The sequence below is a fragment of the Thalassophryne amazonica genome, chromosome 8 (assembly GCF_902500255.1).
Source record: "Thalassophryne amazonica chromosome 8, fThaAma1.1, whole genome shotgun sequence".
In the NCBI taxonomy this organism is placed as follows: domain Eukaryota; kingdom Metazoa; phylum Chordata; class Actinopteri; order Batrachoidiformes; family Batrachoididae; genus Thalassophryne; species Thalassophryne amazonica.
The window spans coordinates 21,454,256-21,473,407 of NC_047110.1; the positions used below are offsets into that span (position 1 = coordinate 21,454,256).

General features: G+C 43.5%; 1 protein-coding gene across 1 annotated transcript in view; it reads left to right on the top strand.

Annotated features, from left to right (window-relative positions):
- The window catches only part of LOC117515336 (alpha-1,3-mannosyl-glycoprotein 4-beta-N-acetylglucosaminyltransferase C-like), a 216,132-nt gene that overhangs the window by 16,037 nt on the left and 180,943 nt on the right, over positions 1 to 19,152 (top strand). Inside the window, exon 2 of the mRNA XM_034175843.1 lies at positions 10,496 to 10,566. The gene's annotated coding sequence lies outside the window, so the exon portion shown is untranslated. The remainder of the gene's footprint in view (positions 1 to 10,495; positions 10,567 to 19,152) is intronic.

Below are 19,152 nucleotides of genomic sequence, written 5' to 3' on the forward strand. Positions count from 1 at the left end.
AGTCATGAAATGACATGAATGATGAAGCAGGGTGCTCTCATCATGTCCATATCTGCTGGCAGCATGTCCAGCCGGCCTCGTGCGCATGTCCTGCTTGACATGCGTGTCTTGTGAATGGCGTGCCGCAGGACTGACACTTCATCATGCGGAACACGAGCTCATGTGGGTGACGTGACATTCAGATCGCCGCTGCATGTTATGATCTGATGGTCTGGATCACCTGAGGTAGCCTGTCAATGTGTGCGGCGTGCGCGCTGGCTGCAATCCATTGCAACAGCGATATATATTTTTATGCATGTCCACATGAGGACAGCAAGCAGACACATGCGCGTCACAGTGGGCAGTTGTTAGTCCATTTCCGTCCAAACATGGTACGTATTCCCCAGCCACGACATCCAGAACCACAGATCTCCGCCGCCACTCCTGTCTGCAGCCACACTCCCTGTCAGTTCAGCGCACACACCAACGTGTCACTGTGTCTGTTTGCAAAGCCACAGTCATGGGAGCACTTAGACAAATTTCACAACCAGGTCGACAGTGATTGTCTGCTGACTGTTGTCATGTTAACAGTTTGAATGGCCACGCATTTTCTAAGTGCCAAGTGAGCAGTGTTAGATGTTCGTGTGTGTCATCTAGAATTTGGCCGACACTTGCTGCAAGAGAGTTCGATGGGCTCTCACAGCGCACACTCTGTCTTTCAGCAGCTGGTGTGTGCAAATAGTTGTAGCAACAGGTGTACGAGACATCAGAGGCAGCTACGATTTTACATGTTTTGCATACAATTCCTGCTTCGTGCGCACTTGTTACGCAATTCGACCAAATTTGCACTATGCGTGAAGTGGCCCTTATATTTGATATTCAAGGTCCCGCACACAGATCAAACCCATGACCACTGGCATGGGAGACAGACTCTCCAACAGATAGCAAAATTGCCACTTGACATTGTTAAATTTAACACTAGAAAAGAGACTGTATGTGCCCACTCTTCATTGTTAAATGAACACTTGAAAGTATCAAACTTTTTACGGTCACCTAGAGCCAGTGTGAATACTCTACACAAGTGTAAGAAAATCAGCACTGCCAGATTAAAGTGAACTCCTATAAAGTAACACTAACGGGTGTAACATAGTCCAAAGGATTCAGACACAACTGGCCGGCTCACTTCTTTTCCACTTTACCTGCTGTTCTGTCACATATCTGCTTGGATATGAAGTCAGACAGATTTTACAAAAATCCTAGGATTTGAATATACAAATTTCTGTCTGTGGGTAACAGTGCCACCTCTGGACCACTGTAGACAAATTATTGTTCAAAGTACTTTTTCTCAAGATGTAGGATATGGCTACATGACACTATCAGGGTGTTAAAAATGTTACAATTTATGCAGTTAGTGTGTGTACATAAAGGCTGAAGCTTTCAGCAATGGTCACCCCAAGAGAACTGAAATAGACACCAGACACTCACTCACTCATCTTCAACCGCTTTCTCCAATTAAGGGTCACAGGGTGTTGGAGCCTATCCCAGCAGTCATAGGGCATGAGGCGGGGTACACCTTGGACCGGACGCCAGGCTGTCACAGGGCCACATACAGACAAACAAACACATTCACACCTACGGACAATTTAAAGCACCCAGTCCACCTAACCTGCATGTCTTTGGATGTGGGAGGAAGCCGGAGCACCCGCAAACACGGGAAAACGAGGATGAAGCAATGGAGACAGTTTGTCACCTATTTCTAACATAGAAAAAAACGATACAAAAAGAAAAGACGTTGGTTAAAGGAGGGGAGACAACATGACCACTGGACTTTCTGGTGATTCACAACAGCCGTTGTGATTTTGGATTTTGCACCGTGCATCCATCATCTCACTTTCTCTTTGGCTGCACGTCACATTCAGCAGGCTGTGTGCTCTTTTGTGGTTAAGGGGCAGCACACACTACGATATCGGGCCAAGACGATCGTGTTGAATATCCCTGATTTGTGGCCTGAATGGTCTTGCTGTCCTTCTGAGCAGACTAGAGCGCTCTTAATGCACCACACATGGCAGGAATATCTGATAAGATTATCTTTAGAGCCATCACGATAGTCGGGGTGTCCTTAAGATTGTCGGAAGGAGAAGACTGGGTCTGAAATCGGCATAATTATATTCCTGCGTGAACCAGGCATTCGGGCCCCTTTACACTTAATATAAAAAGGAGCGGAAAAAAAAAAGAATTGGGGAGTCACGAAACATTCCACCTGCTGTCGGGAGGTACACACGGTAGGACAGGTGTGAACGATCGTGCAGCGACAGTTTCATGTGTGCGCATAAACATAGTGCGAGCACGCAGAAGGTGTGATACCACATCGCGCACAAACAGCAGCAGCAAATGTACCGTACCATGATCACATGAGTCGGCTCCACGTGTCGCTCTGTCCAGCGCACACCGAAGCGCTGCTGACCGCCTTGGAAAGGCGATATGTCTTCTTTGTCTTTTGGCTGTTCCTGTTAGGGGTCGCCACAGCAGATCAATCGTTTCCATCTCACCCTGTCCTCTGTTTCTTCCCCTGTCACACCAACCACCTACATGTCCTCTCTCAGCACATCCATGAACCTCCTCTTTGGTCTCCCTCTTCTCCTCCTGCCTGGTGGCTCCATCCTCAGCATCCTTCTTCCTATATACCCTGGGTCCCTCCTCTGCACATGTCCAAACCATCTCAATCTCTCCTCTCTGACTTTGTCTCCAAACCGTCCCACCTGAGCTGTCCCTCTGATATGTTCATTCCTAATCTTGTCCATTCTTGTCACTCCCAAAGAGAATCTCAACACCTTCAGCTCTGCCACCTCCAGCTCTGCCTCCTGTCTTTTTGTTAGTGCCACTGTCTCTAAACCATACAACATAGCTGGTCTCACTACTGTTTTGTAAACTTTCCCCTTCACTCTTGCTGATATTCTTCGGTCACAAATCACTCCTGCCACCTTTCTCCACCCAGTCCACCCTGCCTGCACTCTCTTCTTCACCTCTCTACCACACTCTCCATTACTTTGAACAGTTGACCCCAAATATTTAAACTCATCTACTTTCACCACTTCTACTCCTTGTAACTGCACTATTCCACTGGGCTCCCTCTCATTCACACACATGTACTCAGTCTTGCTTCTACTGACTTTCATTCCCCTTCTCTCCAAAGCATATCTCCACTTCTCCAGACTAGACTCAACTTGCTCTCTACTCTCACTAGAGATCACAATGTCATCTGCAAACATCATAGTCCATGGGGACTCCTGTCTGATCTCATCTGTCAACCTGTCCATCACCACTGCAAACAAGAAAGGACTCAGAGCTGATCCCTGGTTTAATCCCACCTCCACCTTGAATGAGTCTGTCATTCTGACTGCGCATCTCACCGCTGTCACACTATTCTTGTACATGTCCTGCACTACCCTAAAATACTTCTCTGCCACTCCAGACTTCCTCATACAATGCCACAACTCTTCTCTTGGCACCCTGTCATAAGCTTTTTCTAAGTCCACAAACACACAATGTAACTCTTTCTGTCCTTCTCTGTACTTTTCCAACAGTATTCTCAGAGCAAACATTGCATCTGTAGTGCTCTTTCTCAGCATGAAACCATATTGCTGCTCACAGATCTTCACCTGTTTTCTAAGCCTAGCTTCTACTACTCTTTCCCATAACTTCATGCTGTGGCTGATCAGCTTTATGCCTCTGTAGTTACTGCAGCTCTGCACATCACCCTTGTTCTTGAAAACAGGAACCAGCACACTTCGTCTCCACTCCTCAGGCATCCTCTCACTTTCCAAGATTTTATTAAACAATCTGGTTAGAAACTCTACTGCCATCTCTCCTAGACATTTCCATGCCTCCATTGGAATGTCATCTGGACCAACTGCCTTTCCACTCTTCATCCTCTTCATTGCAGCCCTCACTTCTTCCTTGCTAATCTCTTTTACTTCCTGATTTACTCTCACCACATCATCCAGCCATTTCTCTCGCTCATTTTCTTTATTCATCAACTCTTCAAAATATTCCCTCCACCTTCTCAGCACACACTCCTCACTTGTCAGCACATTACCATGTGCATCTTTTACCACCCTAACCTGCTGCACATCCTTTCCAGCTCTGTCCCTTTGTCTGGCCAATCGGTACAAGTCCTTTTCTCCTTCCTTACTATTCAACTTCTTGTACAGCTCGCAATATGCCTTTTCCTTTGCTTTTGCCACTTCCCTTCTCGCCTTACGCCACATCTCCTTGTACTTCTGTCTACTTTCTTCATCTGTCCGACTATCCCAAAACTTTTTCGCCAACCTCTTTCTCCTTATGCTTTCCTGGACCTCTTCATTCCACCACCAAGTCTCCTTGTCTTCCTTCCACTGTCCAGATGTCATACCCAGTACTGCCCTAGCTGTCTCCCTCACCACATCTGCAGTTCTTTTCCAGTTGTCCAAAATTGCTTCCCCTCCAACTAGTGCTCCTCTCACCTGCTCGCTAAATTTCACACAACAGTCCTCCTCCTTCAGCTTCCACCATCTGATCCTTTGTTGAGCTCTCACTCTCTTCTTCTTCTTTACCTCTAAAATCATCCTACAAACAACCATCCTATGCTGTCTAGTGACACTCTCTCCTGCTACCACCTTACAGTCTGTGATTTCTTTTAGCTTGCATCTCCTATAAAGAATGTAGTCCACCTGTGTGCACCTTCCTCCACTCTTATATGTTACCCTGTGCTCCTCCCTTTTCTTAAAGTAGGTATTCACCACAGCCATTTCCATCCTTTTTGCAAAATCAACTACCCTCTGTCCTTCCCCATTCCTATCCTTGATACCATATCTACCCATTACTTCCTCATCACCTCTGTTCCCTTCACCAACATGCCCATTGAAGTCTGCTCCTATCACCACTCTTTCATGCTTGGGCACACTCTCCACCACCTCATCTAACACACTCCAGAAATCTTCTTTCTCCTTCATCTCACAACCTACCTGTGGGGCATATGCACTGATGATATTCATCATCACCCCTTCAATTTCCAACTTCACACTCATCACCGTGTCAGACACTCGCTTAACCTCCAACACACTTTTAACATACTCTTCCTTTAAAATGACCCCAACACCATTTCTCTTCCTGTCCTCACCATGGTACAACAACTTGTACCCACCGCCAATGCTCCTGCTCTTACTTCCCTTCCGCTTGGTCTCTTGCACACACAATATGTCTACCTTTCTCCTCTCCATCATATCAGCCAGCTCTCTCCCTTTACCAGTCATACTACCAACATTCAAAGTCCCCACTCTCATTTCCACCCTTCTAGTTTTCTTCTTCTCCCACTGTTCGTGGCAACGTTTTCCTCCTCTTCTTCGTCGTCTTCGCCCAGCAGTAGAGCAATTTCCACAGGCACCCTGTTGGGCAATAGCACCGGTGGTGTACATTGTTAACCCGGGCCGCGACTGATCCGGTATGGGAATTCGATTCTGAGTCTGCATAGTTGGGTTGGCTTGTTTTACGCCAGATGCCCTTCCTGACGCAACCCTCCTCATTTATCCGGGCTTGGGACCGGCACTCAGAATGTACTGGCTGCACACCCCATGTGGCTGAGTTCACACCCCATGTGGCTGAGTTTTGGAAAGGCGATATGTGGTTTTATTTATTACAATGCGAGGGGAGCCCGCCAATGCACGCACCCCACGGTGGCATCTTGTTGATGATATTCTGCATGACATATGTTTCCCAGCTGTGCGTAGCGATGACATGGCGGTCAGGTGCAGCGTTGACTGCAGTCCATCGCTGTGCACGCTGAGATGTGGTTGGGGCGATGCAGTTTGTTTTGATTTTTCCCCATGTAGTTATTGTTTGCAGACACCGTGCCTTGCACATGGGTGATCAGAGCACATGTGACAATATGTGTTCCCCAGCTTTGCATGGCACTGACGTGGCGGTCAGCTATGATCTGGAGCGGCGCACGCTGCAGGACCGCAACTGGCCGTGGGCGGTGATCGCACCCCTCCCTGTGTGATTTTGAATGTCATCCAACTCATGACGTGTTCACATGTCAATCATGGTCCCCTGACAAATGCATAACTGTTGTGCATGTGTGTGCATGTGACCATGTCAATTAATCCATGATCAACACGTGACACACCCACCTTCCTATTGCAACAATACACTCACATAGACGTGCTCACGGCTGCAGGCTGTGGGGCAACTGAGCTATCCAGCCTGATTTTTTTGTGAGGCTGTCAGTCAGGCTGAGATATGATGGACCGACTGTACAAATTGTGATTGCATGTCACATGACATGCCTGTCCAGTCAGCTTGCACGCTGGTGCTGTGACACGCAGGCGAGCTGGGTTCTTATTTGCACATCTGTTGTGGTGGTGTGGGTTTGCGATATGCCATGGTGTTCCACAGCTGTCAGCTGTGCCATTATGGACATGACAGCCATCCAGCTGTGCGCGCTTTGCTGACCACAATCACAATGCGATCACACTGCACTGCAGCCACCGTCTGCAACCTCAGCAGCACCTCGACTATAGGCTCATGGTGTGTGTGTGTGTGTGGGGGCACACTCACACACTTGTGTTGCTTGGTTACACACCCATGGGGCACTTAGAAAATGTATATATATATATATATATATATATATATATATATATATATATTTATTTTATTAAGAATTTTGGGACCATAGAAACTTTGCTTTAGTGAGGAAGGAGGCCAAAACTGACACCCAGGAACACTAACAAACTATTTATCTAATTGTCCACCAGAACCTCACGATCATGACTAAGGAACTGGCGAAAGATTAGAACTGTGACTTTGTCCATTTTTAACCCACAAGTGACCAAGCTTTTGTGCCAAATAAAGTGACTGAGTGGAGTCTTTTGTGACCACATTTTGTTATGTTTTATACTTTTTCCATGACTCTGTTTGCATTTATCCTTGTATTCCTTAGACTGCATTGGTTTTTGAATAACATTGCCTGAACTGAAACTGATGTTATTAAATATTTCAGTGTTGACTTGTCTACCAATGTGCCAGTCACCCTCTGCACACCATCATCAGCAACCAGAGGAGCCTCTTCAGCCACAGACTGCTCCTTCCCAAGTGCAGAACCAACAGACTGAAAATCTCCTTTATCCCTCAGGTCATCAGACTGTACAGGTCCTCAGTCAGGGGAGGAGGAGTAACAGGAAGACAGGGGACAGGAAGGAGAGGAACAGTAATAGCCAGTAGTCCTGGTATTTATATTTGTATTTACCTTTTGCAAATTGTTTCTTACTTCTACTTTTGATACTCTGTGTGCTTCTTCCCCCGTGTTCTATGCTGTGTTATATAATCTGTGCTGCTGGAACCTCAGTTTACCTGAGGGAGTCTTCCCAAGGGATTAGTAAAGTTCTATGTGCTCTGCTCTAATCAATCTTTAAATGTGTTTGTTGCGGAGCTAGAATATCGAAGGTATGAGTGGGTGTTCATAAATTCTGTAAAAACACATCTCCCCTTAATGAAATAAGAATCCACAAAATCTGAATTCTTTGAATCTTCCACACAATATATTAAAAATAAATTTACAAATGAGATTGTTTTATGTCCATATCAGGAATTTGCATTTCTATGATAATTTACCTTGTCACGAGAACAAGTCATTTCTGTGATTTACAGCAGATAGATTTTATATGATATATTATAGATGATGCTTATGCACTGGGATGTCAGAGGAAAATCAAGATGTTTCTGAATGATGATGATTTTATAGAGTCTGTTGGCCAGCTTCTGCTAACAATCCTCACAACCGAACGGTGTTGAGTACAATGTTAATGCTTCCTCTCACTTCCAAAGACATGCAGGTTGGGTGAATTGCTGACTCTAAATTGACCGTAGGTGTGAGTGTGAATGTGAATGAGTTTGTCTGTGTATATGTGGCCCTGCGATAGACTGGCATCCTGTCCAGGGTGTACTCTGAATAATTTATCGTTAAAGTTTATTATCTTTTATTTGGCTAAAAATTACTTGCACCACAGAGAACACCTTTTTGGAGTTGCACTCAAATCTCGTTGCAATGCAAATTACAATGACAATAAAAGTGATTCTGATTGTGATACTCTGTCTCACGCCCTATGACTGCTGGAATAACCCCCCCCCCCCCCCCCCCCGTGCCTCTTTACTGGAATAAACAGGTATACAAAATGAACAAATGACTGCAAGAGTCATATATTGACAAATTCATTCTGGGACATATTTTTGTGATTGAAAATATATCATCTACTGATATAAATTTTTGGCTGGGGTCATAAATAACCTCTCTCAGTCCCTTGAAGATTAAGAGAATACACTGTTACCATCGATCCAAAATTTACATTAAATAAAGTTAGTTGCTCAAAAGGATAAAGTCCAATTCATCATGCCTATGTGGCCCACTGTGTTTGACTGATGAAAACACCTCTAATTGCTTCCTGAATCACAGAGGAATTTTCTACAGCTGCAGCTTTTTTTTGTGTGCACTTCATGATGTCGAGAACGCATTTGGAATCATCTCAAAGGTAGTTTTTGTCATAATGATATTGTGATGGCTTGGTAAAAAGTTGCATTTTCGCTCCTTCTTATGAGTATCTGTAAAATTATGTTTATTATGGATTTAACATCTCGTCATAATCGTTCAGATGAGCTGAGCTGCGCTGCAATGCGCTGATGCAATGCCTCACACTGGCACTTAGTGTTTTTGAATTGTTTGCACAATGCTCACATGTATAGTTCACAAAGTTAATGTGTGCCAGATATTTTGAACATTTCAAAATTTTCTTTGCACACTTGCATGATGCCGCACACAATTTGAAACAAGTTTACAACAAGTTTACTCTATGGCACGGCAGATTGCATACCAGTGCGTGGATCAAATTCGCTGAAGTGTCAAGGCATCTTTACCCATTTTGTTGGTGTCAGTTTTTGTCCACATTGACTCAGTTTGTTGATGAAGACTCATATTTCTGTGCTTTTACAAAAAACACAGAAAGCCATATGTGTGAGAATAATATTGATTTGAAGAATAGCCAGACAGTCATGAGGCCCAAAATATCCAGTTTTTCTTTTTGGCTTCTTTTTCAGTTTCCCTTCTGTAAAACTGTGAAAAATATGGACGGTGGGTGGACTGCCTATTTTTAAATATGCAAGCAAAGTCTGCATTGCCATCTGCTCGTCACAACTTTCTTTTTGATCAAAGCAGCAGAGTCACTCAAACGCGACTCTTTTTCCTGTAGTTTAGCACCTTTTCTTAACTTCATTCCAGCACGTCCACTCTGAAATGTGGCCACGACCTATTTGCCATAAACAGATGATGCATTTGACAAATTAGGTTGCCGCTAGGAGTTGACACATCCTGAGCAACTTGTTATTTCAGTTTTATTTTTAGGACCTTTTCTCATGTTGTTGGAGTTGTTAAAAGGGAACATCTAGAAACAGTTTTATTCTTGAGTATGGACTCAGACAAAAACCTAAAGCTACAAGCAGGATCTGAATAAAAGACAAGATCCCCTGCATAGTAAGTCTTCACCAGGTAATAATTTTAAAGGGGTCGTTGCAGGAGGGCGTGGTGTTATACTGTCAGCAGATGGGCAATGATGAATGGCTGTGGCACAGTGCCAGCTGATCGTGCACCAAGAGCAATTATTCAACTATCCAGGTTCTATTTAGGCTCATGGCAAGTGTGTGTGTTGGGGGGAGCATGTGAAAGAGAGCCTGATCTGTGAGAGGGTGGGAGCTCTGTGTGCAACATTTTGATTTATACATTTTGGGTTGTTGTTGGAGTGTCTCATTTGTCCTCATCTCCCTGTAACCCAACAGTGAATCAGTCAGAATATGTATCCTCGTGGTTCTCTGTCACTTGTTCACATGCTGACGGCCTCTCGTTCTCCAAACTATTCCGGCTGTTTCACACTAATCAGCTCCACCAGTTTCCATCTGCATGTTTAAGGGCCCCTTCACACACAGTGTGAATTTGGTCGAATTGCACATGAAGTGCGTATGAAGCAGGAATTGTATGCAATGTGCGTAAAATCATAGCTGCCTCTAACGCCTCGTACACCTGTTGCTACAACTATTTGTGCATACCAGCGGCTGAAAGACCCTCTTGCGACAGGTGTACGCTAAATTCCAGGTGACACACACGAACATCTAACACTGCTCGTTTGGCACTTAGAAAATGTGTGGCCATCAGTCAGCAGACAGTCATTGTTGAGCTGGATGTGAAATTTGTCTAATTTCCCCACGACTGTGCCTTTGCAAACAGACACAGTGACACTTTGGTGTGTGCGCTGAACTGACAGGGGGTGTGTCTGCCCGCAGGAGCAGCTGTGGAGATCTGTGGTTCTGGATGTCACAGCGGGGGAACACGTACCATGTTTGGACGGACATGAACTAACCACTGCCCACCCACTGTGGAGAAAACACAGTGTTTTTAGGTGTAACACACAAACATGTGTTCTTTTGTTTTTTTTTTCAGGTGGACTTTCATTTCCTGAGTACGGATCCATGATAGTCCACAGCATCCGAGGCCAACACATTAGCAGGCTGGTAAGTGTTGAACAGTCTATTTAATTAGATTTTTTTTTAACTTATCCAGATAGATTTGTGACATCGGTTGTGATCCCATATTTTGGTAAACACATTCCTCTCAGAAAACCAGCCTGTCACTTCAATCAATCAATCAATTTTTTTATATAGCGCCAAATCACAACAAACAGTTGCCCCAAGGCGCTTTATATTGTAAGGCAAGGCCATACAATAATTATGTAAAACCCCAACGGTCAAAACGACCCCCTGTGAGCAAGCACTTGGCTACAGTGGGAAGGAAAAACTCCCTTTTAACAGGAAGAAACCTCCAGCAGAACCAGGCTCAGGGAGGGGCAGTCTTCTGCTGGGACTGGTTGGGGCTGAGGGAGAGAACCAGGAAAAAGACATGCTGTGGAGGGGAGCAGAGATCGATCACTAATGATTAAATGCAGAGTGGTGCATACAGAGCAAAAAGAGAAAGAAACAGTGCATCATGGGAACCCCCCAGCAGTCTACGTCTATAGCAGCATAACTAAGGGATGGTTCAGGGTCACCTGATCCAGCCCTAACTATAAGCTTTAGCAAAAAGGAAAGTTTTAAGCCTAATCTTAAAAGTAGAGAGGGTGTCTGTCTCCCTGATCTGAATTGGGAGCTGGTTCCACAGGAGAGGAGCCTGAAAGCTGAAGGCTCTGCCTCCCATTCTACTCTTACAAACCCTAGGAACTACAAGTAAGCCTGCAGTCTGAGAACGAAGCGCTTTATTGGGGTGATATGGTACTACGAGGTCCCTAAGATAAGATGGGACCTGATTATTCAAAACCTTATAAGTAAGAAGAAGAATTTTAAATTCTATTCTAGAATTAACAGGAAGCCAATGAAGAGAGGCCAATATGGGTGAGATATGCTCTCTCCTTCTAGTCCCCGTCAGTACTCTAGCTGCAGCATTTTGAATTAACTGAAGGCTTTTTAGGGAACTTTTAGGACAACCTGATAATAATGAATTACAATAGTCTAGCCTAGAGGAAATAAATGCATGAATTAGTTTTTCAGCATCACTCTGAGACAAGACCTTTCTGATTTTTAGAGATATTGCGTAAATGCAAAAAAGCAGTCCTACATATTTGTTTAATATGCGCTTTGAATGACATATCCTGATCAAAAATGACTCCAAGATTTCTCACAGTATTACTAGAGGTCAGGGTAATGCCATCCACAGTAAGGATCTGGTTAGACACCATGTTTCTAAGATTTGTGGGGCCAAGTACAATAACTTCAGTTTTATCTGAGTTTAAAAGCAGGAAATTAGAGGTCATCCATGTCTTTATGTCTGTAAGACAATCCTGCAGTTTAGCTAATTGGTGTGTGTCCTCTGGCTTCATGGATAGATAAAGCTGGGTATCATCTGCGTAACAATGAAAATTTAAGCAATACCGTCTAATAATACTGCCTAAGGGAAGCATGTATAAAGTGAATAAAATTGGTCCTAGCACAGAACCTTGTGGAACTCACTTTGTCCTTGTGGAACACTTCATTAAAATGCGACATTTCGCAGCGTTAATTGCAGAAAAACTCCTCTTGGGTTGGAGTCTAACATTAAGCACACAGAATAACTGACAAGTAAACAAAACGGAAACTAATTTTCTTCTGAGAGGTTTGTCGACCTTCTGCGCAGACGGAATCTTACTTTACCCTTGATAATGTAGTTTCTAAATAACAGCACCTTGGTCCAGAGTTCCCAGGGGTTTGTGATGTTGTGGGTGTGTGTGCGCATTACCAGTCCATCAAAACTGCTGCTCATCATTCACACCTGCATGTCTTCACCATGCAAACACAACAATCACAATCATTTCATTTTTACTTCAATATAAAGAGAACCCAGTGAAGGTCAACTTGAATCCATCTTAATGTTGTCAGACAGTCCTGCAGGTCACGATAGCAGCATCACTGAGGTGCTGTAAGGTTGCCATGGCAATTTGACGAGCATTAATTTGCTTGACTGAATTATGCAATAGTATTTTAGCACTTTGTATACACAGGACAGCTCTGGCTATAGTCATAGTTTAAGGTAACAACATTTATTATGTTCACCAAGGACGGAATAAAATCATCGGCGTTTATATATTTATTATTTGTCTGACTGTTAGCAGGATTACATCAAAACTACTGCATGGATTTTGACAAAATTCAGGCCATGGAAGATTTTAGGAGGGGATCCAGATTCTGGATCAAGATTTCACTTTTCATAGGCTTTGAAGGATTACGTCAAAACTACTTCATGGATTCTCACCAAATTTTCACCACAGATAGATATTAGGACACTGGACACTGGACACTGAATTTTTTGGAAGTGATCTGGATTCGGATTGACGGACATCAGAAATGTTGCATTGCTCTTGTTGCAAATGTTACACCATCATTTGTCTCTGTGATGTCACAGAAGCTCGTTTTGCTTTACTTATGCAAACTGTTCACACCGACACCAAAATAATTCATTTTTCTGTTTCCACATGTGAGGATGAATGAACATCAGAAAGCAGAGAAAGTTAGGGCCCCTTCACACATAATGCGAAGTTTGGACGAAGTGTGCACTTAGTGCGCATGATGCAGGAATCGTGTGCAAACCGTGTGAAATCGTTCCTGCCTCTAATGCCTCGTACACCTGTTGCTACAACTATTTGCGCACACCAGTGGCTGAAAGACAAAGTGTGCACTGTGCAAACCCATCGCACCCTCTCGCGGCAGGTGCCGGCCAAATTCCAGGTGACATGCATGAACATCTAACACTCCGTGCATGGCACTTAGGAAATGTGTGGCCAGTTGCACTCTTGGCATGACAGCAGGCTGCAGGTGACCACTGTCATACTGGCAGAGAAATTTGTCTAAGTTCCACACGACTGTGGCATTGGTGTGTGCGCTGAGAACTGACAAGAGGTGTGGCTATGACAGAAGCGGCTGTTGTGATCGGTCATTCTGGACATCCCAGTGTCTGATTGCTGTAGTTACGTGAACATAAATAAAAACATATATCACTGTGGCGACAAGCTGCAGCGAGCGAGCGTGCGCACAGAGTGGACAATGACAGTCTGCCAGGTTGAAGCGGACCGTCAGATCAGAACACACAGTGGGCAATCTGACCGTTACGTCACCCACTTGAGCTCTGTTCCACATGATGCAGTGTCTGTGCGGCGGCGCTGTCCACAAGGCACGCATGTCAGGCAGAACACACGCGTGGCCGACTGGACACACTGGACTAGTAGTTGTGGACATCAGAGCACACTCCTCATTCATGTCATTTCATGACTGTATGTCAGTGATCATGGGTCATCTACAGGGAAACAGATGGATCATATTTGTATTGCTCGCTTGATAAATGCAGTGCTTTTATATGGTGCACAATTTTATTTTTTTATAACACTTTCATGTCCTTCTTGATATGAGGCAGATTCCTGCAGCTTTCAAAGGTCAGCTCCGTAGCTCGGTGGTAAAGTCTCTGACTAGCAATCAGAGGTTTTGGAAGGTGTGAGTTCGTGTCCCGTGGGTGGTATTTTACCAGCTAGGTACCAGCTAGTTTTTATTTATTTTTTTATTCCACATCAGCGGCACGATCATGTGGTGCACCTCACAGTGTTTCTGCTCGACAGACACCATCGTGTGCACAAACTCTCGCAATCCTGCCCGTCGGCACGATGTTTCGTGGTGCGCAAATTCAAACTGTTTCGCTGTTTTTGACCAGACGTTGACCAAACTTCACACTTTGTGTGAAGGGGCCCTTATAGATGTTACACTAAATTTGCACTATATTGGTTAACCCAACATACAATACTCCAGAGCAAACATCTGCCAGAATGACTGAGATTGGAGTGCCATAATTTACAGTGTTGTAACTCACACGGTCCACCAGGTTTGGGATTCCTCAAAAGAATGCAGGCAGTCTCATCTCAGCAGTGACCAGATTTGCCCTCACGTCCCACAGAAGCAAATATATTGACCGTTTTTCTGCTCGGCTTCTTCTCCTTTGTGTGTGTGTGTGTGTGTGTGTTATGCAGTATTAAATGCTGTCACATAATTTATCTGTAGGTCAAGTGTATTCAACTCATTCCAGAAAGGGCTGAGAGCGTGCAGGTTTTCTTTGCAACCACCCATTCCACCAGGTGATTTCACTGATTAATCGATTCCACCTGCTCAAAGTGATGTTAATCAGTGATCGAGGTGGTCCAAGGAGAAAAACAAGAAGGGACATAGTATCCAATTAATAAATGTTTATGAGTTCAATAGCACAAATATTTTATGAGGTGAAAGAAGGAAAGTTCCATTCAGTGAGGAACAAAGAATGAATGAAAGAATGAAAAAGCATTTGAAAATACAGCCTTGTCATTTGATAGTATATTAATTTATAAACAACAGAAGAGACTTACATTTTGGTGTGCATCACTGGTGCTTTGATGTCAACAGTCCAACACCGTCAATTAGCTCGTTCAAATCCTCATCCATCAGCAACACAAACTTTGCCATGTTTAGCTAAATGCCACCCCCACTAGTGTGTGTGCACGCAGTGGTCGCAGCGTGCAATGGTACAAAACACATGTAACCAAAATTGTGCAGTAAATTGAGCCATTATATACTGTAATATACAAATAATGAATGTTTTTTTCATTTGCTCAATGGTAAGAATATTCAACCTGGTCTCACGGCAAGTCGTGATTCAGCAGCACAAAATATACATTAATCTGTTGGTTCGTGATATTGTGATGACAAGCGCCTCATTTTCGTCACGGCAGCACAAATTCATTCTAATTCCGTGATGGGTGCACGAAATTAAAAGTGAAGCGGGGGGTCGGGGTGGTTATGGTTAGGGTGGGGGGAAAGAGTAAGATTAGGTTATGGTTAAGGTTAGGGTTGGGGGTGGGAGTAGGGTTAGTAATAGTGAGTTAAAAAAAGCCCCATTACGAAAATTTGACTCATTTTATCACGGGAGCACGAAACCCCCCCCCCCCCCCCCCCCCCCAAAAAAAAACATGAGACTATTTGGTAAGAATGTTCACTTCACCTCACTGAATGAAACAGTCCATCTTTCCCCAAATGAAATATTCTAATCATTGAACGAATGAAAAAACATTCATTATTTGTTTTATATAAGGGCTAAAATACAACCCCAATTCCAATAAAGTTGGGATGTGTAAAATGTAAATAAAAACAGAATACATTGATTTGCAAATCCTCTTCGACCTATATTCAACTGAATACACCACAAAGACAAGATATTTAATGTTCATACTGATAAACTTTATTGTTTTTGTGCAAATATTTGCTCATTTTGAAATGGATGCCTGCAACACATTTCAAAAAAGCTGGGACAGTGGTATGTTTACCGCTGTGTTACATCACCTTTCCTTCTAACACTCAATAAGCATTTGGGAACTGAGGACACTAATTTTTGAAGCTTTGTAGGTGGAATTCTTTCCCATTCTTGCTTGATGTACAACTTTAGTTGTTCAACAGTCCGGCGTTCTCCATTGTCGTATTTTGCGCTTCATAATGCGCCACATATTTTCAATGAGTGACAGGTCTGGACTGCAAGCAGGCCAGTCTAGTACCCACACTCTTTTACTATGAAGCCACGCTGTTGTAACACGTGCAGAATGGTGCTTGGCATTGTCTTGCTGATATAAGCAGGGACGTCCCTGAAAAAGACGTTACTTGGATGCCAGCATGTGTTGCTCCAAAACCTGGATGTACCTTTCAGCATTGATGGTGCCATCACAGATGTGTAAGTTGCCCATGCCATGGGCACTAACACATCCCCATACCATCACAGATGCTGGCTTTTGAACTTTGCTGGTAACAGTCTGGATGGTCTTTTCCCCCTTTTGTCTGGAGGACATGACATCCATGATTTCCAAAAAAATTTGAAATGTGGACTCATCAGACCACAGCACACTTTTCCACTTTGCGTCTGTCCATTTCAAATGAGCTCGGACCCAGAGAAGGTGCCGGCGTTTCTGGATGTTGTTGATGTATGGCTTTCGCTTTGTTTTAAGTTTTAAGTTGCACTTGTAGATGTAGCGATGAATTGTGTTAACTGACAGTGTTCCTGAGCCCATGCGGTAAGATCCTTTACACAATGATGTCGGTTTTTAATGCAGTGCTGCCTGAGGGATCGAAGGTCACAGGCATTCAATGTTTGTTTTCGGCCTTGCCGCATATGTGTAGAAAGTTCTCCAGATTCTCTGAATCTTCTGATTATATTATGGACTGTAGATGATGGAATCCCTAAATTCCTTGCAATTGAACATTGAGAAACATTGTTGTTAAACTGTTGGACTATTTTGTTCAAGCAGTTGTTCACAAAGCGGTGATTCTCACTGCATCTTTGCTTGTGAATGGCTGAGCCTTTTGGGGATGCACCATTTATACCCAATGATGACACTCACCTGTTTCCAATTACGCGTTCTTTGAGCATTCATCAACTTTCCCAGTCTTTTGTTGCCCCGTCCCAACTTTTTTGAAACGTGTTGCAAGCATCCATTTCAAAATGAGCAAATATTTGCACAAAAACAACAAAGTTTATCAGTTTGAACATGAACTATTTTGTCTTTGTGGTGAATTCAACTGAATATAGGTTGAAGAGGATTTTCAAATCATTGCATTCTGTTTTTATTTACCTTTTACACAACGTCCCAACTTCATTGGAATTGGAGTTGTAGCACTATTGCACGGCAAGTGGAAAACAGTGGCATATGGTATGAATAACCCATGTCATGTGACATACGAGGTCTATTAGACAAGTATCCGACCTTATTATTTTTTTCAAAAACCATATGGATTTGAATCACGTGTGATTGCGTCCAGTGATGCCGATAATGCGTTACTTAGTAACGCGTTACTCTAATCTAACCACTTTTTTTTAGTAACGAGTAATCTAACGCGTTAATCTTTCCAAATCAGTAATCAGATTAAAGTTACTTCTCCATGTCACTGTGCGTTACTATTATTTTTCATTGTAGGTCGATAGCAGTATTAAACTTGGTCCGTGGGCAGGAGGTCGGGGTTCGACTGAACTGCCCACTTTAAGCGAGCTGTGAGCTTTTCATCCGCGTTTTTTTGCAGCTGCTTGACTCGTCCTCACCTCTTAAAGCGCGGTGATCAGCACACCTGCACTGAGCTTTACAAAGACATTTTTATACTTTTTTTCCTCCTTTATTTAGAATTCTGAGCTGAGCCGCTCTGTATCTGGTCATTAAAAACAGCTGATCCTCCGCGACGTGTCAACAACTAACACTATTTTCCACTCAAATGCACCTAAACTCTCTTTCTGAGGACCACATGATGTGAAAACGCAATAAAACTTTCTTACCTGTAAATCTGGTCATGTTTTCTGCATAAATAAATGTAATCCATTCTTTGTGCTCAAACGCCAAAGCAGGGGCGAATCCAGATGGAATGGGGGTGTGGGGCAAGGATGTGCCCCCCTCACAACACCCCTAGATTAAAGGTCCAGTTTTGAAGCCGTTTTTTACTACAACTACTAATATTGCTTAAAATAATAATAATTTCGACAAGTAAAATGTTTAGAGAGAATTTAAATGTTAGAAAAATGTTAGAATTTAATAGTTACATTTATAAAAAATGTAGGTTCGAAATTGCAAGTTTTACTGTTACAGTGCTGTCAACAGTTAAATATGAGGTCAAGAAAGAGGTCTTTATTTTACTTTTTATAAAACAAGTATTTATTTTCATTGAAGTCAAGAAAGGGTGACTATAAAGTGAATTTTGGCAAAACAGGTATCATTGTCATGTTGAGGTGGCAGAGGGTTGTTGTCGACAGCTGGGAAAAGTAACTTAAAAAAGTAACTAGTAATCTAACTTAGTTACTTTTACAATTGAGTAATCAGTAAAGTAACTAAGTTACTTTTTCAAGGAGTAATCAGTAATCAGTAATTGGATTACTTTTTCAAAGTAACTGTGGCAACACTGATTGCGTCAGACAAGCTTGAACCCTCGTGCGCATGCATGAGTTTTTCCACGCCTGTCGGTTGCGTCATTCGCCTGTGAGCAGGCTTTGAGTGAGGAGTGGTCCAGCCCCCTCGTCGGATTTTCATTGTCAGGAAATGGCGGAATGATTTGGGCGGTGCCGCATGGCGCAAAGCAACGCCGTGATGAAGACTCACGGGACATGTTCTGGCATGTCCAGGCACATCCACAATTTCTTGGATAATCACTCGATGGAAAAACCACCGACAGCTGTCTGAACGCCATCTCAAAGCCGTCCTGTGAGACCAAAACGGAGGTGGTTTTGTCTCGCTCCAGTAGCGAATCCATCGTGACGCGCGAAGCCTCCGCTCGGCTTTCCATGACAAAATCTCTTGTTAAAAGTGAAATCTGCCGGAAAATGGTTGATGTCCAGCTCTTGTGATAACCAGAGAAATGGAACACGATTGTCACGGATCCAGACAACCATCCGTTTAGAAATGAAATGGTCGTTCAGTCTGTCGATGGTGGCTTCGGAGCGCGGCGCGCCCCACAGCCGTTGGGGGCCGTCCTTAAAGCGAAAGTAACACTCCTTATTCTCTACCAAGCCCGTAACATTTTCACCAAAAGCCAGATATA